Here is a 25,554-nt window from a genome sequence, read left to right on the forward strand (position 1 = left end):
TATCTTCTTTATGCATTCATCTGGTGATGGGCATTCAGGTTGTTTCTATACCTTGGTTATTGTGAATGATGCTGCAATAAACATGAGAGTGTTTTAAAAAACACTGAAGCATCACAGAAAAATCAAACTTTCTTGCAATTCTTTTCACTTAGTTTATAGTTCAAAATTCATAAGTAGAGTGGTATGCACCATAATTTTTCAGTATTTATCTTGGAGGAAACCAAAGTGATAGTCAAAGAAAGGAAATTTCCTACCCAGGGTCATGCACCTAATTAGTTTTGGACTCAAAACTTCAACTCATGTCTCCTGGGTCCCAGTGTACAAATCTTTAGACAAGGCTTTCATCCTCTTAAATGGTGTATGGTCAATAATTTGGGATTCATGAGTGCATAGAACTTTCTATCTTGCCCCAAAAAGATGGTTTGGTACTTTACTGCTCTACTTTTTGGGAAAAAAGTTTTTTTAGTTGAAAATAGAGACAAATGTAATACCATATGTCTACCACTTTGAGTTAATAACTGTAAATGTTTTTGCTATATATACTTCAGATCTTTTTTTAATCAGAGAAATAACATTATTAATGGTCATTGAAATCCCCATGTGTTCTACCCCAGTCCCAAGCCCCTCCCTTCTTAGAGACAACCATTATCATAAATTTGGCTTGTATCTTTTAGTCTATGAAAGCATAATTAAAAAAAAAACCAAAAAACTGTGGGAAATTCCCTGGTGGTCCCGTGATTAGGACTTGGTGCTTTCACTGCTGTGGCCCAGGTTCAATCCCTGGTCAGGGAACTAAGATCCTGCAAGCTGCTCGGAGTGGTCAAAACAAACAAAAACAAAACAAAAACAAACAAAAACCACAACAAAACAAACTGTGACTCATACATATATAAAAGAAACACACATCAAAGAGTTTTTCTAGGGACTTCCCTGGTGGTGCAGTGGTTAAGAATCCACCTGCCAGTGCAGGGGACACGGGTTCGATCCCTGGTCTGAGAAGATCCCACATACCGCGGAGCAACTAAGCCCGTGTGCCACAACTACGGAGCCTGCGCTCTAGAGCCTGCAAGCCACAACTACTGAGCCCATGTGCTGCAACTACTAAAGCCCATGCGCCTAGAGCCTGTGCTCCACAACAAGAGAAGCCACCACAATGAAAAGGCTGTGCATAGCAACGAAGACCCAATGTAGCCAAAAATAAATAAATTAATTAAAAAAAAAAGACCCCAGAAGACTTCTCTGGTGGTCTAGTGGTTAAGACTCCATGCTCCCAATTCAGGGGGCTCGGGTTTGATCCCTGGTCAGGGAACTAGATCCCACACCCTGCAACAAAGAGTTCACATGCTGCAAGGAAGATCCTGCATGCCGCAGCTAAGACCGGGTGCAGCCAAATAAATAAATAAATATTAAAAACAAACAAACAAACAAAAAGACCCCAGAAAATAACAAGTGTTGGTGAGGATGTAGAGAACTTGGAACCCTGGTGCATTGCTGGTGGGGATGTAAAATGGTGCAGCAGCTGTGGAAAACAGTATGGTGGTTCCTCAAAAAGTTAAACATAGAATTACCATATGATTAATCAGATCATGTGGTAATTCCATGTCTAGCTATATACCTTAAAGATTTGAAAGTAGAGTGTGTTTATTTGCTAGGGCTGCCATAACAATACTACAGCCTGTGTTGCTTAACCAGCAGATTCTGGAGGCTTGGAATCCAAGAGCGAGGTGTGGTTTGGGTTGGTTTCTTCTGAGGTCTCTCCTTGGCTTGTAGATGACTGCCTTCTCTCTGTGTCCTCATGTTCTTTCCTCTGTGTGTTTCTGTATATTAATCTCCTCTCCTTATAAGGACATCAGCCATATTGGATTAGGGCCCACCCACACAATCTATTTTACCTTAATTACCCCCTTAAAGACCCTATCTCAAGATAGAGTAATAGTCTCAAATACTGGAGGTTAGAATTTCAACATGAGTTTTGAGGGGGACATAGTTCATTCCATAACACAGAGACTCAAGTAGATACTTATATACCAATGTTCCTAGCAGTCTTATTCACAATAAGTAAAAGGTGGAAACAACTCAAAAGTCCACCAATAGATGAATGAGTAAGCAAAATGCAGCCTATACATAGAGTAGAATATTATTCAGCCAGAAAAAAGGGTGAAATTCTGATACACACTACAATGTAAATGAACCTTGAAAGTTTTACCTTAAGTGAAATAAGCTAGAAACAAAAGGGCAAATATTATATAATCCCACTTATGTGAGGTACCTAGAATAGGCAAATTTATAGATGTGGAAAGTAGAACAGAAGTTACCATGGGCTTGGAAAAGGAGGGAATGGGAGTTATCATTTCATAAATACAGAGTTTCTCCTTGGGATGATGAAAAAGTTCTGGAAATGGACAGTGGTGATGGTTGTACAACATTCTGAATGTACTTAATGCCACTGAATTGTACACTTAAACATTATTGCAATGGTAAATTTTATGTTATGTATATTTTACCATAAAAATAAAAAAAAATGAGATGGAAGGGTAATGGTATCTGACTTCCATGCTTGCTCTGAGAATTAAATGACATGTTACTTATGAAAGCACCTCCTAGGGCACATAGCAGATGCTCAGTCAAATGTAGCTGCTACTTGTTGCTTCCTCTTCTTCTCCCTCATTTCCTTTGTTATCTTCTCCACCTTCTTTTGACTTGTGTTAATTTCCAAGTTCAGGGTCTGTACGGACTGAATTGTGTGCCCCCCCCCACCCCCAAATCATATATTGAAGCCTTAACCCTCGATGTGACTGTATTTGGAGATAGTGTTGTTAGGGAGATAAGGTTAAAATAAATCATAAGGGTAGGGCCCTAATCCGATAGGAATGGTGTTTTTATAGGAAGAGGAAGAGACACCAAATCTCTCTCTCTCTGCTTCTCTCTCTGTGCACGTGCAGACACAGTAGAGGCCATGTGAGGGCACGGCAAGAAGGTGGCTGTCTGCAAGTCAGGAAGAGAGGCCTCACCAGAAACCAACTCTGATGACACCTGGGTTTTACACATCTAGCCTCCAAAACTGTGAAAAAATAAACTGAGTGTTTAAGCCACTCCATCTGTGGAGTTTTGTTATGGCAGCCCTAGTAGACTAATACAGCACTGGAAGACATGGTTGTGTGGCCAACTTTTAACATGGGCATTGCTTTTCAGTCTACTGTCATTTCTAATCCTACCAGGTGGTTGCCTTTCTCAGCTTGAGCTTTTTTACTCTGCCATCACTGGGTATTTAGAAAGTTCAAATTTATCTTTTGTTAGCTTGAAGAAAACATGATTAGAAGGAAAATCTGCTCTAAAAACAAATTACCTTGTGGGTTTCTGAGACAAACATGAGTTATGTTTGGGATGTCTGTGTAACTGCTCTCTCCCCACAGATGTTGATAACCAAGTGTTGACTGTAAATTATACAAGTACAGATAGAGAAACGGAGGTGCGTGTGTGGGTTGTTTAGATTGTTCAAACAGCATAAGCCCAAAGGAACCAATTTACGTGGAAGTGAGAGTAGGTGGGAAAGAATGAGGTATAAAGAGTATGACTTTTGCAATTAAACAGGTTAAGACAACCTGGCTTCATCACTTTTACAAATTGTATAACCTTGAGTCAGTTACCCTGAGTTTTTCCCTTTGCAAAATAGGGGTAAAATACTTACCCCAAAGTGTGATGGTAAAGATTCACATGAGACAACGCTCGCAAAACATGGATAAACTCTAATCTCCTTCCTTCTCTATTTTGAAATAGAATCAATCAAGCAGATGTTTTCTTATAGACCTCTAGAATGTAAAATAGAGGAGAGGAAAGACCAACTATTTCCCAGGAAGTAAAGACAGAAGGAAGAATAAGGACATGTCAGAGGATGGCAAATTTAGTGGAAAGTTTGAAGAGAACAGGGCTTAGTTCTTAGTAGGGGCTTAAAAACATAATCTACTGAATTAAATGGAATTATTAGATGTATATAGAGTTTACTTTTAAACAATGCAAGGGTTAGGGGTGCCTGCCCTCTACACAGCTGAAAATTCCAGTGTAGCTTTATAGTCAGTCTTCCATATCTGTGGTTCTTCATCCATGCATTCAACCAACTGCAGATCATGTAGTACAGTAATACGTATTTACTGAAAAAAAATCCGAGTATAAGTGGATCTGCACAATTCAAAGCCATGTTGTTCAAGGGTCAACTGTATTACATCTGCCCAGTTATAAGTAACAGAAAACTCAAGCAAGGACCTTAAGTGATAAGAATATTTATTCTTTATTTAATAATAAATTTGGTGGTAGACTTCTTTTAACCAATGAACAAATATCTTCCTCAGAAGCCAGCTAGCTAATTTCTCCTGAAATCTCATTGGCCAGAAGTAGATCACATGTTCATCTCTAACCACAAAGGTGAGGGAAAGAGAGTGTCTGGCTTATGAAACCTCTATACTTTGAGGCAGGCAAGGGTGAAGTAGTAGGAATGGTTATTGGGTCTGTGACACTGGGCTTAGGTTGGCAGGAGAGCCAGGAATGACTACTTAATCCACTGTATTAATGGAGGGTCAAAAAGTGTGACCTGGATGGATTTGGTGTCTATATTTGAACTGTTTTCTCTATGAAGGAAAAATGGAAACTTCCTCTTATCCCACTTTGACTATCTTCTCTCTTTATTACACATTCAAATCCTTATTTATAAATGCCTACTGTTCACTCATTCATGCATGTGTGTAGGAATTCATTTATTAATTCATTTAATCGCTATCAGTCGAATACCTACCATTTACAAGAAACTGCATGTTGTTTCTTTGTCTTAGGTAAGTCCTTGTCTTCAATATCTAAAGGAAGCAGGAATAAGTACCTGGTAGGAGCTGAATACAAAGGACTCTAGGAACTCACCAAAGTAACATATGCAAACTAAAATAAAAATATAACTGTTAAGATAAATTTGTTAACTTGTGTTTCACCTAAAATTCTGTGGTCCACACTAATGTGGCCTTGGAAATCGCTTAAATCAACCTTAAATCCTGGTTCTGATATTTATTAGTTGTATAGCCTTGTATAAATTACATAGTGTCTATGACTTCCAGGTTCCTCATCTGTAAAGAGAGGTTGAAAATCCCTGCTCACAAGGAATGCTGGGAGAACCAAATGAAATGCAGCACATAAAATGTGTAGATTGGTGTAGTGCCTGGCACAAAGTGTGCTTCTGGTTAATGATAACTTAATTGACTATGGATTGCAATTTAGATTCACTAATTTCCAAATATAGTTTTGTTTGCCTGGAAACAAAGACAAAAAGGGTAACCTATTTGATTCCATTGTGGTGGACTAGATTTTCCTTGGGGTAGTAAATGCTGGCATCTCCAAGGAGGTGTCAGAAATCCATGAAGCAGCCAGCTGAAGATTGTTAAATGGCTGTGATTGGTAAATTGTGATTAGAATGAAGAAGAAAAAGGTGAATCTGAGGTAGAATTGGAATGAGATACCACATACAGACTCTGAGTGGCGGGAGTGCTGTCCAGTCACAAGGGTGCTGAATGACCCAGGGCCGCACACAGCAAGTTGTGAGGAATTTTGTCTGAACGTGTCTCTGCTTACTAATGATCATCTCTCAGGCACGCCTCCTCTTCTCCACCTTTCTTACAGTCTGTCACTTCAACTTTCCTCCTCCATTTACCTTTCTCACTCAGACCTCCACATCTCACCCCATCTTCTCTTCTAGCCAGCTGATTGCCAACCTTCCTGCAAATAATGCTCACTGCTGCCAGCACATGCTTCATTCCTGGGATGGTGCTGAGTGTGGGAAGTAGCTGGAATGAGCCTTTGAGAGCTGATGACTACAAAACACTTTCTCTCTCAGTCATAAATAACCCCCAGTGTTAATGTGGCTGGATTTCAGCCTCAAGGACTGAAGATGTTGAGGATGACAGCTTTCAGAAACATGGTTATAGCTGCCTGTTATTCTGTGCTGAACCCTTCAGCTTCAATTCCCATGTGTCTCAGCGTGGGCTGCCCCTGTCCTCCATCCACTCAGGCCTTTACATGTAATGCCCTGCTCTAATTACTGTCTTCTTCTTGTTCTTCAAGCTTAAGATAGCCTTCTTTCTTCTACAGTTAAGATGCATCTATCCCATATTTAAATGTCCAATTTAAAATTCTCCTACTCCATGGTGAATATAGCCAATATTTTGTAATAACTGTAAATGGAAAGTAACTTTTTTTTAAAAAAAATTATTTATTTATTTATTTATTTATTTTTGGCTGTGTTGGGTCTTTGTTTCTGTGCGAGGGCTTTCTCTAGTTGCAGCAAGCGGGGGCCACTCTTCATCGCGATGCGCGGGCCTCTCATTATCGCGGCCTCTCTTGTTGCGGAGCACAGGCTCCAGACGCGCAGGCTCAGTAAATTGTGGCTCACGGGCCTAGTTGCTCCGTGGCATGTGGGATCCTCCCAGACCAGGGCTCGAACCTGTGTCCCCTGCATTGGCAGGCAGATTCCCATCCACTGTGCCACCAGGGAAGCCCGGAAAGTAACTTTTAAAATTTATATAACAAATAAAAAATATTAAAAAAAAAACCCCTCCTCCAGACCACCCAAATTGAAAGATATTCCTTTTTTCTGAAATCCTACAGCATTTTCACCATGGACGTGCACTTAGTCCTTGGTTACAAACTGCCTTAAGCTCATTTTGAAAATTACTAAACATGTGGCAGTTTTGCCTCTCCAGCCAAACTCTAGGCACCTTGGAGGGCAGGGACCAAGATGTTTGCAAGTTCTGTATTCTATATAGTTCCAAACACATAGGCAGGATCTGCAGTGGTCCTCAATAAATACTTATTGGTTGAATAATAGAAGAAAATGACTTGGGGGAAATGAAAGGAACAGAAAAGAGAACTGAAAATTGACTAATGGCATCTCAGGAAGGGCAGCAGGACCAGAGAATCTGATAGGTTGTTACTTTCCCCAAGAATTAAGCCCAAAAGGATCATTGAGTATTGGACATGGGAATAATTGATTAGATCTGGGGCAGAGCAGGCTACAACAGGATTTGCAAATACAGACTCAGGTGTTTCTGAGCTTAAAATTTGAGTTTCAGGGAATTCAATTCAATCTAATCTGACTAAACTGTCATAGAAATGTAGACTCACAGAGCTGGAAGGGACATCAGGGGTCACTCCAAAAGGCGTTGGCTGTTGTGTGATTCACCTTGTCGACATCCTCACCAGGTGGGCATTATACCTCTACTCTGACCCCTCTAGTACTGGGGACTTTGCTAGCCATAGAGACAATAAATTCAATGAAATGGAATTCAATCTGGCTCAGTTCAACAATTTAAAATATTTGAGAACTTAATATATACCTAGCATTGTGGCTAATGCTCGTGCTGGGAAGGAACAGATGACCTATGACTCTGCCTTTATGTGGATCCTAGGGAGTTGTGGGGAAGTTTTCTACAACCTTTTGTCAAGTTCACCTCTATTTTTCTATCTTCTCTTATACTTCCTTTTATGTTTAATTCTTTCCCACAACTTTCTTTTCCTATCCTCTCCTTTTTTTCCTCCTACCTATTCACCATGATTTAGCCTTTCAAGAAATGTTAAAATCCTGAGGTAGTTTCTTTGGAAATACTGAGGGCAAAGAAATTGATCACTCTCTGTTCTAAGAACATATATAATATGGAAGAAATTTGAAGATTATGTATCTAACTCTGTCATGTAAAAAAAGATGCTAAGGGTCAGATTGGAAAAATGTCTCACCTTAATCACTTGATTAAATAGGTAGTGAGGGTGAGTGAGATTAGTGGTCCGTAAATTTGCACGATAGGTCCCAGGAGAATATTCCCAATGACCAACATTCAACTATGTAAAATAAAAGGACTGTAACAATTTGAGCTGTTGTGGATGTCACATTTACATATCATTTGCATACACCCACGTCAACCCCCTGCAGTCTCTTCTCGGTTATTTCTCAAGTGAGAATGTATCATTGCCTCCCTTTTTTGTCATTTTTAGTTTTTCACTTCTCTATTCCTCTTCACCCACTCACAGTCTTTGGTCCAGATCCCCTGCAGCGTTCAAGGGGAAAAAGTATTCACAGAACATTAAAATTAAACTTCAGACAACTGTGTTGCTCTGACCATCTGGTCCCTTCTAAAACAGCCACTTCTCACAGACAGGGGCTCTTGGCCTCAATATTCCATCCAGTACCCAGAAATGGGGGATGCTCCGTAAGTGAGAGCAGGTTGGAGAGGATGATGGTTACAGGCAGAGCCACCCAGGGGTAGTTGGGACACATAGTCTGACAAGGATTTTAATGCAAGACTATATATTCCTTGAGGACAGGGACTTTCTTATTCATCACATTATCTCCAGGACTTAGTCCACCATCAGGTACAGAGTAGACTATGTATATTTGTTGAATGCATGAATGCATGAAGTTATATAAAATGTTTTATACACTTACGTAAGGGTAGAAAAGCCAGGTATCAGTTACTTATCTACTGAATAAATCTCACCTACAGAAAATCATAACTTTTCATGCTTTCGGAATCTTCACAGCCATTCTCTCACTTGATCTCTGCCGCAGGTTTCTGGAGTAGGAATCTAAAAGGAAAGTGCCATGTGAGGTCCTACATGTTATATAAGTGCGATCTATTGTTATTTTTGACATAATTAATGGATTAATCAATTTTTGGAACAAATATTCCCAGCCCTAGATTAGGTTCCTGGGAGGCAGAGTTACAAAATTTATCATTAAGAACTTATGAGAGGAGTGACACATAAATAACTTCTTAATAGACATTTAAGTGCATATACACACTACTGTATATAAAATAAATAACTTATAAGACCCTCTGTAAAGCACGGGGAACTCTATTCAATATTCTGTAATGACCTATATGGGAAAAGAATCTAAAAAAAGAGTGGATATATGTATATGTATAACTGATTCACTTTGCTGTACAGCAGAAACTAACACAACATTGTAAATCAACTATACTGCAATACAAAATTAATAAAAAATAAAAAAACAAAGATATTTAAGGGCAGACCTGAGGAATCCAATTTGAGTCAACTGAAGTCAAAGAGGAAAATTTATCGCAAGGTTACAGAGGTATCTCATAGAACTGGTGGTGGTTTTGAAGCATGTCCACAAATTCTCTGATAGTCCTCCTGTCAAGAGGTGGAGCTTACTTCCCCTCCCCTGGAGCATAGGCTGGACTTAGTGACTCACTCCTGATAAATGGAATGTGGAAGAAGTGATGATGCGTGACTTCTGAGATGTGGTCATTGCATTAGTTTTAGGGCTGCTGTAACGAGGTAGCAGAAACTGGGTGACTTAAACAACAGAAATGTATTGTCTCGTAGTTCTGGAGGCTAGAAGTCTGAGATCAAGGTGTCAGCAGGGTTGTTTCCTTCTGAGGGCTGTGAGAGAGACTCTGTCGCAGGCCTCTTGCCTTGCCTCTGATGGTTTGCTGGCAATCTTTCGGTGTTCTCTCCATCTCTGCCTTCATTGTCACACAGCATTTTTCCATTAAAAAAAAATTATTTATTTTTACTTATTTTTGGCTGCATTGGGTCTTCGTTGCTGCGTGTGGGCTTCCTCTATTTGCAGCGAGTGGGGACTACTCTTCCTTGTGGTGCACAGGCTTCTCATTGCAGTGGCTTCTCTGGTTGTGGTGCATGGGCTCTAGAGCACAGGCGCAGTAGTTTTGGCTCATGGGCTCTAGAGCGCAGACTCAGTAGTTGTGGCGCATGGGCTTAGTTGCTCCGCGGCATGTGGGATCTTCCTGGACCGGAGATCGAACCCGTGTCCCCTGCATTGGCAGGTAGATTCTTAACCACTGCGCCATGAGGGAAATCCAGCATTTTCCCTTTCTGCATGTCTGTTTGTGTCCAAATTTCCCCATTTTATAAGGACATTAGTTGCATTGGAATAAGGCCCCACTTAATGTCCTCAATTTAATTAATTAATTAAAAATTTTATTTTATATTGAGGCATAGGTGATTAACAGTGTTGTGCTAGTTTCAGGTGTGCAGCAAAGTGATTCAGTTATACATATACATGTATCTATTTTTTTTTCAAATTCTTTTCCCATTTAGGTTATTACAGAGTATTGTACAGAGTTCCCTGTGCTATGCAGTAGGTCCTTGCTGGTTAACTATTTTAAATATAGCAGTGTGTACATGTAATGATCTTATTTTTTTTTTTTTTTTGGCCACGAGGTGTGCAGAATCTTAGTTCCCCGACCAGGGATTGAACCCAGGCCCTCGGCAGTAAAAGCACAGAGTCCTAACCACTGGGCTGCCAGGGAATTCCTAGTAATGACCTCATTTTAATGTGATTACTTCTGTAAAGACCTTATCTCCAAGTAAGGTCACATTCTGAGGTATTGAGGGTTAGGACTTCAGCATATGAATTTTGGGAAGGGCACAATTCAAACCATAGCAGTCATAAAAAGCCTGTGGCTTCCTCCCTGCTCTCTCTCTTGCATCACTGACTCGGAAGGAATCTAGCTGCCATGTTGTGAGAACACTCAAGAAGAGCTATGGCAAGGTCCACCTGGCAGGGAACCAGGGCCTCCTGCTAACCACCAGGTGAATGAGCCCCAGTTGAGCTTTAAGATGACTGCAGCGCTCACTGACATCTTTCCCCTCCAGCTTTATTGAGGTATAATTGACAATTAAAAATTGCATATATTTAAGATGTATAACTTGATTATTTGTTGGTTTTTTTTGGCTGTGCTGCACAGGATCCTAGTTCCCCAACCAGGGATTGAACCTGGACCCTGTCAGTGAAAGCACCAAGTCCTAACCAATGGACCACCGGGGAATTCCTGATGATTTGATATACTTATGCACTGTGAAATAATCACCACAATCAAGCTAATTAACATAATAATCACCTCACATAGTTACCATATATATGTATTTATAAATTATAAATATTAATTATATAATAAATATAATATGTATTTATTTATTAAATAAATTTATAAAATTTATTTATATATATATACATTTTTTTGGTGGTGAGAGCACTTAAGGTTTACCCTCTTAGCAAATTTCAGTATACAGTACAGTATTGTTAACTCTAGCTGCAGTGTTGTGCATTGGATCTGCAGATATTATTCATCCTGCATACATGAAACTTTGTGCCCCTTGACCAATGTCTCCCACTTCCTGCCTCCCTAGCCCTTGGTAGGGCATTCTACTCTCTGCTGCTATGTGTTTGACTATCTTAGATTCCACATATAAGTGAGACCATGCAGTATTTGTCTTTCTGGGTCTGGCTTATCTCACTTAGCTTCAGGTTCATACATGTTATTGCAAATGGCAGGATTTCATTATTTTTTAAGGCTGAATAATATTCCATTGTGTGTGTGTGTGTGTGTGTGTACATATACATACACACTTATATCCATGTATATAATATTTTCTTTATCCATTCATTTGTTGACATTTAGGTAGTTTCCATATCTTGGCTATTGTGAATAATGCTGCAATAATCATGGATATCTCTTTGAGATCCTGACATTATTTCCTTTGGATATATATCCAGAAGTGGGATTGCTGGATCAGAAGGTATTTCTATTTTTAATTTTTTGAGGAACCGCCACACTGCTTTCCATATGGCTGAACCAATTTCCATTCCCACCAGGGGTGTACAAGGTTTCTGGCTGACATCTTGACTGCAGTCTCATGAGAAACCCTGAGCAGAAACATTTGGCTCGGCTGCTCTGGAATATTTGACCTGCAGAAACCGTGAGATAAGGAATGTTTGTTATTTTAAGCTACTAACTTTTGGGGTAATTTTCATTTCTGCGGTAGAAAACTAAAACAGACCCTACAGGAAGGGAAAAGGCAGGAACCAGTAGGCAGGAAAGTAGACACAACTCTTTGCCTCTGGCTACTCTGCCTACTAGCCTTCTCCAGTACTTCATCCATAGAGAGAAACGTGATAACCCCACGGCTTTTGTGTTTACATGTTACAGTTCCAGGGATACAGAAATCTCAATTCCAAATTTCCTTTTGTTTTTTTTGGCCTTGCAGCTTGCAGGATCCTAGTTCTCTGACCAGGGATCGAACCCAGGCCCCCTGCAGCGAAAGTGCTGAGTCCTAACCACTGGAAGTCCCCAGATTCCAAATTTCTGAGTGAGAGAATGTGGGTCAGCCGTGGCAGAGGGTTAGCTGTAGGGACAAGTCCAAGTTTCATGGGGCTTAGAGATTTTATCTTTACAGGGGTGTCATTAAGAAAAAGAATACAAGATTACATACAAAAAATGATTCCTTGGAATGGATGAGAAAATAAATCACAACAAATTAAAAATGTTCTATAGCTGACACATACCAAAACATTACAGTATAAAACAATTGCATGGTATTTGTATTAGTTAAGTCTCATGGTTGAAAGAGGTTTCCATAGACTATCTCCTCTGCCCATTTCAAACCCACATGCATCTGAGTGCTGTAGGTCACATGAGTGTACTGACCTGAGTTCTGGCTCTGCACTTTCATGCATGATTCTGGGAGAGTTGGTACAGCAGGTGATATCAGTGTTCCTAGAAGCCATTCTCCCCTGGGATGACTACCAATAACTGAACTAAATGCCAAACCATTTACAAATCATATAAGTATATTCAATGAACCCAAGCATAGTATATTCTCACCTCAACTACCCCTTAGCTGGACTTCATAACGCCAGCAACCACTCTAAAGCTGCAGGAGGGTAGGAGGATGGAGGGGAAATCAAGGTGGAAAGATACAGTGTTTTTTGTTTGTTTGTTTATTTATTTATTTTTGGCTGCAGTGGGTCTTCGTTGCTGCTTGCGGGCTTTCTCTAGTTGCAGTGAGCGGGGGCTACTCTTCGTTGCGGTGCGCGGGCCTCTCATTGCGTTGGCCTCTCCCGTTGCGGAGCACGGGCTCAAGGTACGTGGGCCTCAGTAGTTGTAGCACGCGGGCTCAGTAGTTGTGGGTCCTAGAGCGCAGGCTCAGTAGTTGTGGCACACGGGCCCAGTTGCCCCGCGGCATGTGGGATCTTCCCGGACCAGGGCTCGAACCCGTGTCTCCTGCATTGGCAGGCGGACTCTTAACCACTGTACCACCAGGGAAGCCCAGATACGGTGGTTTTAACCAATTGTGGCTAAAATACCTTCCTTCTAGAACTTTACAAAAAACACCTGACGACGTGAACACATAGCTATGGCCTTCCCAGGGCCTTGGAAGAGTCCTGGTAGGTAAGGAGCCCTGAAGCCTTGGTTTGTCACCCTCCTGGAAAATTTGCCTCTGGGTAGAGTCTTATAGAACAAAATGGAGGCTGGAGGCTTAACCCGGTGTTTCCTGAGAAAATGAAAATAATTCCATGAGGACAGATAATTATAATACACTGTGAGAAGAGATTGGGCAGACTAAGAGAGCGCCAATGTGAAAGTGGGGGATTGACTCAGGCTTGCAGAGTCGATGCGAGGGAATGCTTGCTGTGGAAAATGACATTTGGGTGAGTGGGAGTGAGGGGGGTAGAATGCCCCAGGCGGCTACGTAGCATATGTAAAGGGAGGAGGTGTAAGAGACCATGGCTGACTTGGGGGGCACAGCAGATATGTCAGGGATGTTGGCATGAAGAGTGTGAGGATGGGGTTGCCTGAGAAGCAGCCCAGGAAATCAACCCAGGTCAGATCATGAGAGGCCTTGCTGTGTAGGCTTTTTGGACTCTTCGCTGAAGGAAATGGGAATCAATGAAGGGTTTTCAGCCCGAAATTTAGATGATCAGATTTGCATTAGTACATCAGCCTGGCATTTTCAGTCAGTATGGGAGACTTAGCTGTGTTAAAAGAAAATTTTCCACAGGCAATTTAGTGATCTAGTAGGCTTTTATTCAGCGATTCATGAGTCAGACAGCCTCCAATCTAGCCGATAGAAAGGAGCTCTGAAGAGCTGTACAAGGTGAGAGATTTTTACAGACCCACGTGAGCAGGAACAAGGAAGTGAAACTGGGCATTTGCTGATTGGGTAAAGCAAGACTGCTTTCCTCATATGGAGAAAAGGGAAGTCTTGGATCCTGGTCAGGTAACTTGGGCTGAGCAGGTAAGCAGTGATGGGTTGACCTAGGGCTTCTTTTTCTGTCAGAGCAAAGAAATTTAGTTCAGTTTTTGTTTGCTGACATGGGGCTTAGCACAACTCCATCTTGGGTCTAACGCAGTTACTTTAACAGAGGAAACAGGAACCCCTTTCTATCTCAAACATAGAAATGCAGAAAAAAAAAACCCTACTAACAAAATAATTTGAAAGATATGATTGAGCTCAAATCTAAGGAAAGGAAATCCACAAGAGCCAGAACTGGAGAGGCTCCTAAAAACCAGAAAAGTGAGTGGAACTTGCACAGTGGCCCCAAGGGGAAGGGGACTGGATAAGGGTCTTTACAGTTGGGGATGGGGCTTGAATGACCACGCAGGGAGGTGAGTCTGGAGCGCAGGCTTGGCACCGGTAGGATGCTGGAACTGACCTCAGGAGTCATAAATCTAGCTGTCCACCGAATCCTCTGTGGATAAAGGGTCAGGACACTGGAAAAGTGTGCAGATAAGGGCTCATTCCTTCCTAAGCTTCAAACATGGAGACCTCTCAGAGACCCCCCCCCCCTTCCCTCCCAGAGTGTGGGCTGTATTTGCCACCTACAACAAATTCATACATGTATTAATTGAGATCCTACTGTATGCCAGGTCTCATGTACTAGGAGTATAAAGATTAAACAAACAAACAAACTTTAAAGCTGCTGAATGATTATCTGGGAACATATCCAGTGAAAAAAAATTTGGAAAATTTTGGAATTTCTTCCCCTTAGCTGGTCTTAGCCTCAGAATTTTTCCATCTTTTCCTATCCAAGCCCCTGCAAGATCTTTGAGCTGGGACGAGTGGATTTCAGGATGTACATCCTGGCAGAACAAGGACAGGGGAGGATCCCACCCATAATGAGAGGTTATAAGTCTCCATCAGGGGCCCCAATCCTAGGTCTGGTACCTTAACTAGGAATGTGTCCATCAGGCTTGGGAATTTATCAATCGAACAGAGGCTCTAGGCTCAACGGAGCATGATCTCTGTCTACCAGGAAGCAGATGTGGGTGAAGGGTTGGTGAGCTGATCATGACACACAGGGCAGGGTCTGAGGGCCCCATGGGTCTGCAGTCTTGCATTAGGCAAGCAGTGAGCACATTGCGTACCAGGGGAAGAAGCAGGGTGTGTAAAGCCTGGGTGGAAGTACCTGACTGCTGGGAGGAAGTCTATGTGTAGGGTGGGGTTAGGCTAATATACACCCTGAGGATTTATAACTTTCTTCTGGCATGGGGTGTGGTGTGGAATGTTTGAGGTCCAAGTCTCTGAAAAGGACCCAACAGACAACCTGCAGGCTGCTTTGTTTATGGGTCCAGGAGTGGGCATTGTTTTGGATGGGGCAGGGGCCCCTTGAAATGGGTATCTTGTTCTCTAAGTTACAAATATCTACTTGGAGATTAGATTGCCTCACTGTGTTCCTAAGATCTTGGCCTCTGGAAGCCCCCTGGTGCTGGGAGAAGGGCAGGGGTGAACCTCACCCTCTGTAAGAAGACTTGGTCCTGCCATGGCCAGGATGGTAGCCACTAGCCAATGTGGTTATTGAGCTCTTGAAAGGTGGCTGGTCCCAACTGAGATGTGTCGTAAGAGAAAGATACACTTCAGATGTTGAAGGCTTACTATGAAAAAAAGAATGGAATACAGCTCATTACTAGTTTTAAAATATCGATTACATACATGCTGAAGTGACTATATTTTTGACATATTGGGTTAAGTAAAACATATTTTTGAAATTAATTTTACCTGTTTCTTTTAATTAAAAAAATGTAACTAACTACTAGAAAATTTAAATTACATATGTGGCCTGTATCTGTGGCTTGCATTAGGTTTCTGTTGGACCACGCTGCCTCAGTCCATCAGGACTTTTGGTTACCATAGGATGAGGACTCCTGGGTCCTGTCTTGGTTCTTCCTTCCCTCTTTAGGCTCAGGGAACTTGATTACTTCTCCATGATCATTACTTACTCCTTTTCATCCACAACCCTGAAAGAAGCAGCCGTAAGTCCTTTGACGAGAAAAGGGGATAATATTCAGGAATTGCTAGGAAGAGGCAGCCATGGGAGAGGAGATATGGCAGACTGAGACCCCAGCCCATCCTTCTGTAGAAGGAAGGGAAGGAGAGGCAGGAAGCCCTCTAAGGCTAGTGGTCTAAACCAGGCTCGTTCCTTCCTACCCCCTGGGGACATTTGGAAACATCTGGAGACATCTTTGGTTGTCACACTGTGTGAGGTGGGGGTGCTACTGGCATCTTAGGGTAGAGGCCAGGGATGCTGAGAAACGTTCTACAACACACAGGACAACGGCCACAACAAAGAATTATCCAGCCCCAGGTGTTCATAGTGTCAAGGTCGAGAGACCCTGACCTGCCTAGGAAACGCCTTTGATATCCGTGGCCAAAGACAGGAAGGGAGGCTGTGGACACTGACACAGTAGAAGGGCCTGCCCCACCCTCTCCCATTCCCTGGCTCTTTCTTCATCACCGGTGACTCATGGCCCTTGCCCTGCACTGAACCTGCCTGAACTCATCCTGGTGGAGAGAGAAGAAGCTCTCCTCAAGTGTGACTCACATGCCCCAAGTCTCAGGTGGAGACCTCTCCCTGCAGGAGATAAGCCCTCTGGGAGAGAGGGCTAGGGAAGGGATTGGTGCAGAGGGTACATGATTAGTTGCCACTCTTGTTCCCTTACCTTGTCGGTCCTTTTTTTCCCCTGTTTCCAACTCCCTCTGCAGCTGCCCTGAGCTTACAAGAAGCTCCTGGTCAGATCTGACTCTACAGAATTGTTGGGCAGATAGCTATCAGAGTTGTTGGGCTGAGAAGGAAGCTGATGGAAGCAGATAGGGTTTCCTCAGAGAGAATAAAAACTGTGAATTTGCCTCCGGATTTCTTGCAGAAGCCCAGGTCTCCAGGGTCCGCCGCTGGGAGCAGCCCTGCTGGTGTTGGGAGAGGTCCATTCTGTAACTCTCCCACCAGCTTTCATGGAGCCCTAATTCCAAACCCCAGCTCTGAAAGGCACACTCCCTGCCCTCAGGGAATTTACAGTCTAGCCGTGGATACAAAGCCTGCATACTGAAAATGATTTAAATGGCATTAAAGGGAACTCAGTGGTAACAGAGGCTTTAAAGGAGCAGAGAGTCAGGGGACAGAGTGACGACGGGGTTGCCCAGAACTATGGAAAGAACCTGTGCTCTGGACCCCACTGGCTTTAGCTATATCCTGATGCTAAGATTTCCCAGCTACATGACCTTCTTCACGAAATGAAGGCACCAGTAAAATCTAGGTATAAATGAGATTCTGCTTTCTGCTCCCATTCCCCACACACAGCTGGGTAGAGCCTGTCCCAGGGAGCAGTGCTGGGGGTTTCCAGATTGCCCTCTCTGTGGGAAAATGGCTCACAGGTGCAGCTTGCTGATGTGGAGGTGAGGAGTATCAGCTCCTTACAGAAAGATGCAGCCTTGTAATTTGTAGCAGTTGTGCTGGGCTGAAGCTTGAGGCATCCTTTCCTCCCTGTTCTTGGGAGAAAGATTCCTGCCCGTTATTTGGCCTCATGCGTCCTTCCCACAGGAGCTATAATTTACTGAGCATCTATTATGTGTCAGACACTAAGGAGGTACTTTGCTGCATTCTCTTATTTAAGTCAAACAATAAGCAATAATTGAATATCCTCTCTGTATTGAACACTGGGGCAGGGGCTGGGTGACTGGGACGTAAGGTTAAAAAAAAGAAAAGACAAAATAGGGAATTCCCTGGCAGTCCAGTGGTTAGGACTCCGCGCTTTCACTGCCGAGGGCCTGGGTTCAATCCCTGGTCGGGGAACTAAGGTCCCATAAGCCACAAGGTGTGGCCAAAAAAAAAAAAAAAAGACAGAATTCTAATAGGGGAGAAAAACATGACATTTTCAGTGCCGTGTGTGAGTGTGCTGGTGTGGAGGTAAGTCATGAGCCTTGACTTGGTCTCCTGGCTGCTGATGAGGTAAGCTGTTAACTGGATGATTCCCGCCTGACTCAGGCACCTCACGTACACGCAGAGGCAGCTGGACGTCACAACCCCAGCCCAAGCCAGGCACCACATGTGTACCCAGAAGACCACCTCCAACTACGCCAGATCTTTTCTAATTAGAAACCCAGGTGTAGGGACTTCCCTGGTGGCACAGTGGTTAAGAATCCGCCTGCCAGTGCAGGGGACACGGGTTCGAGCCCTGGTCTGGGAAGATCCCACATGCTGCGGAGCAACTAAGCCCGTGCGCCACAACTACTGAGCCTGCGCTCTAGAGCCCACAAGCCACAACTACTGAAGCCCGCGTGCCACAACTACTGAAGCCCATGCACCTAGAGCCCATCCTCTGCAACAAGAGAAGCCATCACAATGAGAAGTCTGCGCATCGCAATGAAGAGTAGCCCCTGCTCGCCACAACTAGAGAAAGCTCGCATGCAGCCAAAAATAAAACAAACAAACAAACAAATAAATAAAAAATAAAAACCCAGGTGTCAGCAACCGTTCAGGAACACCCAGGGACTTTGCTTTCCTAACCTGGGAAAGGGACAGTTCATAGTCTTCTGGCTTTGGAAAATGACCCCTTTTCTTCTCCCACATCGTCAGATCTGAAGTTTTCCTAGGCTGTGCTAGATTGGGCTTCCTGCTTGAAAGTAAATCTTCCTTTTTTTTTTTTTCCATTCAGCACTCAATCTTTGGTTTCTGGTAGTTTAAACATTTTTCTTTAACAAAGGCAAACCAGAGGACAGAGGAAGGAATGATAAATCCTGTGTGTAGGAGTCAGAGAAGTTCCGAGAAGAGGTTGCATTTAGGCTGGGACTGGAATGATAACAAAAAGATCTGTCAGGCTGACAAAGCGATGAGGGAGCACATTCCAGGGGCTGGGAGGACGTAAGCAAAGGAAGAGGTGTGCAAATGTATGACCTATTCAGGCCAGGCCAGGTCACTGGTCGGGGCCGCAGGGTAGGTGCTTGGTGGGAACTGTGAGGTGCTCCCTGGAAAGTGAGGGTGGCACAAGCTTGTAAGATAATACTAAAGAGGTGAGAATTTTCCCCATGGCCAAGGGTTGCAAACTCAGATACCTACAAGGACCAGTCAGACACCTTAAATGAATGAAAAATGTATTCTTCTACATGGACACACTTTTTTGGGGGGGGGGAGTGGTTAATCTTACACCTATGGGGACATTCTTCACATCCAAAAAATAGATATTATCTTCCTTCATTCAAGGAGCATTGACCGAGCTTTTTCCATGCACCAGGCATTGTCCTAGGCACTGGCTACTTGTCTTGAAACATGTACATCTCTAAGCCCTTATTTTCTTTTCTTACTTTTGCTAGAGATGTGAATATAATACATTTTCTCTACTATTATGAAAAAACTCAGGGCATGATAAAAAGGCAACAGACACTCCAAGAAGAGTGATGGGGAGGAATGGGGTGGGGAGAACTGGAGAATCTGTGTCCTGTTTAAAAGGGCATCTCTGACTCAGCACCAGATGATTATAACTATGCTGAGAATGAGACTGGTGGAGTGCTCCAATTCAATTTTTCTTCCCAGAGAAAGTGGCAATAGGGATTTAAAAAATGTGATTGTATCAAAAATTTTTTTTAAATTAATTAATTAATTAATTAATTAATTTATTTATTTTTGGCTGCGCTGGGTCTTCGTTGCTGTGCGTGGGCTTTCTCTAGTTGCGGCGAGTGGGGGCTACTCTTCGTTGCGGTGCGTGGGCTTCTCACTGCAGTGGCTTCTCTTGTTGTGGAGCACGGGCTCTAGGCGCGCGGGCTCAGTAGTTGTGGGCGCGGGCTCTAGAGCTCAGGCTCAGTAGTTGTGGCACACGGGCTTAGTTGCTCCGTGGCATGTGGGATCTTCCCGGACCAGGGATTGAACCCGTGTCCCCTGCATTGGCAGGCAGATTCTTAATCACTGTGCCACCAGGGAAGTTCTCAAAATTTTTTATGTTGGCTAAAAACTTTAAACTTACTATATGCTGCCCACACACAACCAGTTGGCAGGGTGCATTGGGGTCATGGGTGAACCATCAGTCCTCTGCCATCCTCTGCTCTAGGCAGTAGGCAGTCAGGGAATGAATACTGGATAGGCATCAAGAGTACTGGACGCCTATCCAGTGTTTGTTCTCCCTTTCTTTTTTAAAAACAGAATCCCAAGATTGTCAAGGTGGCCATGTGTCCAGCTAATAACCATATTTTCCAGCCTCCCTTGCTTAGTCAAGTCATATGACTCCTGTGTGACTAAGTTCTGGCCAATGAGAGGCCAATGGTTGTGCTTGGTTGTTATTGAAAAGACTACAAAAAGGGGATAGACAGCTGGTAATGTCCCCCATTCCTCCAGCTTTCTTCTTCAAACAGTAAAGTGATGGCTAGAGCTTCAGCAGTCATATTAGGCTAAGGGGCAGCCTTGAATATAGAAGCCATATTAGTGCTTGACAAAATACCAAAGACTGTGTAACTTAGACAACAGATACTAATTTCTTCCAGAGTTATGGAGGCCAGAAGTCTAAGATCAAGGTGTTGGAAGGTTTGGTTTCTTCAGAGGCCTCTCTCCTTGTTTTGAAGGTGACCACCTTCTTGCTGTGTCCTCACATGGTCTTTTCTCTGTGTGTGCACATCCAAGGTATCTCTTTGTGTGTCCAAATTTCCTCTTCTTATAAAGACATCAGTCCGATTGTATTAAGGGCCCTGTCTCCAAATACAGTTATGTTCTGAGGTACCAGGGGTTAAGGTTTCAACATATCAATTTTGGGGTGGGGAGATAATTTGGCCCATAACAGAAATTATGCATGAAAGATGCTGGGACAGAAAGATGCTGGCACCTGGATCTTCATGGAGTGTCCATATCAGTCTGAACAATTTCTAGCCATTTTTTTTTTAAAATAAATTTATTTATTTATTTTTGGCTGCATTGGGTCTTTGTTGCTGCACGCAGGGTTTCTCTAGTTACAGCTAATGGTGGCTACTCTTCATTGCGGTGCGTGGGCTTCTCATTGTGGTGGCTTCTCTTGTTGTGGAGCATGGGCTCTAGGAATGCAGGCTTCAGTAGTTGTGGCACGTGGGCTCAGTAGTTGTGGCTCCGAGCTCTAGAGCACAGGCTCAGTAGTTGTGGTGCATGGGCTTAGTTGTTCTGCGGCATGTGGGATCTTCCCGGACCAGGGCTCGAACCAGCGTCCCCTGCATTGGCAGGCGGATTCTCAACCACTGCACCACCAGGGAAGCCCTGTTTCTTTTTTTTAATTGGGGTGTAGTTGTTTTACAATGTTGTGTTAGTTTCTACTGTACAGCGAAGTGGAGTTCCCTGTGCTAAACAGCAGGTTCTTATTAGTTATCTATTTTATACATATTAGTGTATATATGTCAATCCCAACCTCCCAATTCATCCCACACCCCCTGCCCTGCATTCCCCCCTTGGTGTCCATACGTTTGTTCTCTATATCTTTGTTTCTGCCTTGCAAACCGATTCATCTGTACCATTTTTCTAGATTCCACATATATGTGGTAATATACGAAATTTGTTTTTCTCTTTCTAACTTCACTCTGTATGACCGTCTCTAGGTCCATCCACATATCTACAAATGACCCAGTTTCATTCCTTTGTATGGCTGAGTAATATTCCATTGTATATATGTACCACATCTTCTATATCCATTCATCTGTCGATGGACATTTAGGTTGCTACCATGACCTGGCTATTGTAAATAGTGCTGCAATGAACATTGGGGTGCATGTGTCTTTTTGAATTATGGTTTTCTCTGGGTATATGCCCAGGAGTGGGATTGCTGGGTCATATGGTAATTCTATTTTTAGTTCTTTAAGGAACCTCCATACTGTTCTCCATACCGGCTGCATCAAATTACGTTCCTACCAACAGTGCAAGAAGGTTCCCTTTTCTCTACACTTTCTCCAGCATTTATTGTTTGTAGATTTTCTGATGATGCCCATTCTAATTGGTGTGAGGTGATACCTCATTGTAGTTTTGATTTGCATTTCTCTAATAATTAGTGATGTTGAGCAGCTTTTCATGTGCCTTGTGGCCATCTGTATGTCTTCTTTGGAGAAAAGTCTATTTAGATCTTCTGCCCATTTTTTGATTGTGTTTGTTTTTTTGATATTGAGCTGCATGAGCTGTTTGTATATTTTGGAGATGAATCCTTTGTCTGTCGATTCATTTGCAAATATTTTCTCCCATTCTGAGGGTTATCTTTTTGTCTTGTTTATAGTTTCCTTTGCTGTGCAAAAGCTTTTAAGTTTCATTAGGTCCCATTTGTTTATTTTTGCTTTTATTTCCATTACTCTAGGAGGTGGGTCAAGAAAGATCTTGCTGTGATTTATGTAAAAGGGTGTTCTTCCTATGTTTTCCTCTAAGAGTTTTACAGTGTTTGGTCTTACATTTAGGTCTTTAATCCATTTTGAGTTTATTTTTGTATATGGTGTTAGGGAGTGTTCTAATTTCATTCTTTTACATGTACCTGTCCAGTTTTCCCAGCACCACTTATTGAAGAGACTGTCATTTCTCCATTGTATATCCTTGCCTCCTTTGTCATAGATTAGTTGACCATAGGTGCATGGGTTTATCTCTGGGTTTTCTATCTTGTTCCATTGATCTATATTTCTGTTTTTGTGCCAATATCATATTGTCCTGATTACTGTAGCTTTGTAGTATAGTCTGAAGTCAGGGAGCCTGATTCCTCCAGCTCTGTTTTTTTTTTCTCAATATTGCTTTGGCTCTTAGGGATCTTTTGTGTCTCCATTAAAATTTTAAGATTTTTTGTTCTAGTTCTGTGAGAAATGCCACAGGTAATTTGATAGGGATTGCACTGAATCTGTAGATTGCTTTGGGTAGTATAGTCATTTTCACAACATTGATTCTTCCAATCCAAGAACATGGTGTATCTCTCCAACTGTTTTTGTCATCTTTGATTTCTTTCATCAGTGTCTTATAGTTTTCTGAGTACAGGTCTTTTACTTCCTTAGGTAGGTTTATTCCTAGGTATTTTATTCTTTTTGTTGCACTGGTGAATGGGATTGTTTCCTTACTTTCTTTTTCTGATCTTTCATTGTTAGTGCATAGGAATGCAAGAGATTTCTGTGCATTAATTTTGTATCCTGAAACTTTACCAAATTCATTGATTAGCTCTAGTAGTTTTCTGGTGACATCTTTAGGATTTCCTATGTATAGTATCATGTCACCTGCAAACAGTGACAGTTTTACTTCTTCCTTTCTAATCTGTATTCCTTTTATATCTTTTTCTTCTCTGACTGCTGTGACTAGGACTTCCAAAACTATGTTGAATAATAGTGGCGAGAGTGGACATCCTTGTCTTGTTCCTTATCTTAGAGGAAATACTTCCAATTTTTCACCACTGAGAATGATGTTTGCTGTGGGTTTGTCGTATATGGCCTTTATTATGTTGAGGTAGGTTTACTCTATGTCCACTTTCTGGAGAGTTTTTATCATAAATGGGTGTTGAATTTTGTCAAAAGCTTTTTCTGCATCTATTGAGATGATCATATGGTTTTTCTCCTTCAATTTGTTAATATGGTGTATCACATCGATTGATTTGCATATATTGAAGAATCATTGCATCCCTGTGATAAATCCCACTTGATCATGGTGTATGATCCTTTTAATGTGTTGTTGGATAATGTTTGGTAGTATTTTGTTGAGGATTTTTGCATCTATATTCATCAGTGATATTGGTCTGTAATTTTTTTTTTTTTATTGTATCTCTGTCTGGTTTTGGTATCAAGGTGATGGTGGCCTCGTAGGAGGAGTTTGGGAGTGCTCCTTCCCCTGCAAATTTTTGGAAGAGTTTGAGAAGGGTGGGTGTTAGCTCTTCTCTAAATGTTTGGTAGAATTCACCTGTGAAGCCATCTGGTCCTGGACTTCTGTTTGTTGGAAGATTTTTAATCACAGTTTCAATTTCATTACTTCTGATTGGTCTGTTCATATTTCCTATTTCTTCCTGGTTCAGTCTTGGAAGGTTGTGCTTTCTAAGAATTTGTCCATTTCTTCCAGGTTGTCCATTTTATTGGCATAGAGTTGCTTGTAGTTGTCTCTTATGATGCTTTGTATTTCTGTGGTGTCTGTTGTAACTTCTCCTTTTTCATTTCTAATTTTACTGGTTTGAGTCCTCTCCCTCTTTTTTCTTGATGAGTCTGGCTAAAGGTTTATCAATTTTGTTTATCTTTTCAAGGAACCAGCTTTTAGTTTTATTTATCTTTGCTATTGTTTTCTTTGTTTCTATTTCATTTACTTCTGCTCTGATCTTTACGATTTCTTTCCTTCTACTAACTTTGGGTTTTGTTTGTTCTTCTTTCTCTAGTTCCTTTAGGTGTAAGGTTAGATTGTTTACTTGAGATTTTTCTTGTTTCTTGAGGTAGGATTGTATTGCTGTAAACTTCCCTCTTAGAACTGCTTTTGCTGCATCCCATAGGTTTTGGATCATCGTGTTTTCATTGTCATTTGTCTCTAGGTATTTTTTGATTTCCTCTTTGATTTCTTCATGATCTGTGTTCATCTCTGTTTGTTTGTTCTTTAATTCTTCTAGGTCTTTGTTAAACATTTCTTGCATCTTCTTGATCTTTGCCTCCATTCTTTTTCTGAGGTCCTGGATCATCTTCACTATCATTATTCTGAATTCTTTTCATGAAGGCTGCCTATCTCCACTTCATTTAGTTGTTTTTCTGGGATTTTATCTTGTTCCTTCATCTGGGACATTATCCTCTGCCTTTTCATTTTGTCTATATTTCTGTGATTGTGGTTTTCATTCTGCAGGCTACAGGATTGTAGTTCTTCTTGCTTCTGCTGTCTGCCCTCTCCATATTCTTTTTCATTATGATTTATTATAAGATATTGATTATAGTTCCCTGTGCTATACAGTAGGACCTTTTAGTTTATCTGATATGGTCTCACACTTAAAAAACATTGATGTACAAAAATTTGGTTTCATGGAGAAGTTTCCCCAGGGAAGAAAAGAACCCAATGGTCTGAATAACTGTTTGTGCCAGACCCCATGTAAGCCCATTTTATCTTCATGGGAACCTTATGATAACCAGTTGAGATGGGCGTTAGTGCCCCATTTCACTTGGGAAAACTGAGGGTCAGGGGGTTGTATACCTTGACTTGACATCACACAGTTGCTTAAAGAGAGAATCACTCAGAGGCAGCATAACTCAGGTGTGCCAAAGTCCATATTCTGCCCATACCACCTTATAATTCCATGATCTAGCCCCTCCTTATGACATATGGAATTTAGGAAAAACGGTGCCCATTGTCTGTTTGTAAGATGCACTTATCAGAAAAAGGCAATATAATGTATTGGTTGAGAACATGGTCTCTGGAGCCAGACTGCCTGGATTCAAATTCTGACTATGCTTCTTATTAGCTGTGTGACCTTGGGCCAGTTACTCAGCCTCTCTGTGCCTCAGATTCCTAAG

The 25,554-nt window shown here is 42.0% G+C and overlaps 1 long non-coding RNA gene across 1 annotated transcript in view; it reads left to right on the top strand.

Moving 5' to 3' along the window:
- Nucleotides 1-13,922: 13,922 nt before the first annotated feature.
- Nucleotides 13,923-25,554, top strand: part of LOC132369991 (uncharacterized) — a 103,095-nt gene continuing 91,463 nt past the window's right edge. The window contains exon 1 of the long non-coding RNA XR_009504504.1: nucleotides 13,923-14,091. This is a non-coding gene — a long non-coding RNA (uncharacterized LOC132369991). The remainder of the gene's footprint in view (nucleotides 14,092-25,554) is intronic.

Source organism: Balaenoptera ricei, chromosome 8 (genome assembly GCF_028023285.1).
Source record: "Balaenoptera ricei isolate mBalRic1 chromosome 8, mBalRic1.hap2, whole genome shotgun sequence".
NCBI classification, from domain to species: Eukaryota; Metazoa; Chordata; class Mammalia; order Artiodactyla; family Balaenopteridae; genus Balaenoptera; species Balaenoptera ricei.